Source organism: Penaeus japonicus, unplaced genomic scaffold (genome assembly GCF_977035675.1).
Source record: "Penaeus japonicus unplaced genomic scaffold, GWHDUDI00000001_assembly GWHDUDI00000024, whole genome shotgun sequence".
Taxonomy (NCBI): domain Eukaryota; kingdom Metazoa; phylum Arthropoda; class Malacostraca; order Decapoda; family Penaeidae; genus Penaeus; species Penaeus japonicus.
The window spans coordinates 17,900,596-17,901,200 of record NW_028234426.1 but is presented as its reverse complement, the minus strand read 5'-3'; the positions used below and the strand labels follow the sequence as shown (position 1 = coordinate 17,901,200).

General features: G+C 34.0%; 1 protein-coding gene across 1 annotated transcript in view; it reads left to right on the top strand.

Moving 5' to 3' along the window:
- Window positions 1–312: 312 nt before the first annotated feature.
- Window positions 313–605, top strand: part of LOC122243235 (AP-4 complex subunit epsilon-1) — an 85,640-nt gene continuing 85,347 nt past the window's right edge. Inside the window, exon 1 of the mRNA XM_086551140.1 lies at window positions 313–442. The gene's annotated coding sequence lies outside the window, so the exon portion shown is untranslated. The remainder of the gene's footprint in view (window positions 443–605) is intronic.

The window sequence follows — 605 nt, the reverse complement described above, 5'->3', positions numbered from 1 at the left end:
AAGACAGGGGCGCGGTGGGGCGGGAGAAGATATTAAAAAAACAAATGTCACTTTGATGAACATCCCCTATAATACAGAAGCAATAGTGAAATTTGCCATAGACGCACGTTCGAAATTAAATATCAATGTTCTGTGATAATTATTGTTATTGCTTTATCTGAACAAAATATCGAATATATATACACTAACCATAACACTTACCAATTTCCTATACTCATATGGGATAGAATAAAATAAAATTGACGAGGAAAGCATGCTTTATGCATGAAATAGTATTATGTCCCCCCTCCCCCCCCAAAAAAAAAAAGAGAAGAAAAAGAAAACAAGAAAAAAAAGATTCATGTTTAAAATAATTCAGAAGGCTCTTTTGACACAATTGTGTTAAAATTGGCAACAGTGAGGAGTTGACTGCGACTCACTATGTTTACATCAGAGACGGAAGGTAGGACTAAGAGAGAACAATATTTCGCTTACATTTAACAGTTATATGCAGGTTGAATGTTATTACGTACGTGCAAGATATCCAGTGTTACCTTATAACCTTATAATAATGACATGGCTCTGTTGTATTATTTAAGCCTTGTTTTAGAAAACAGTGATACCTG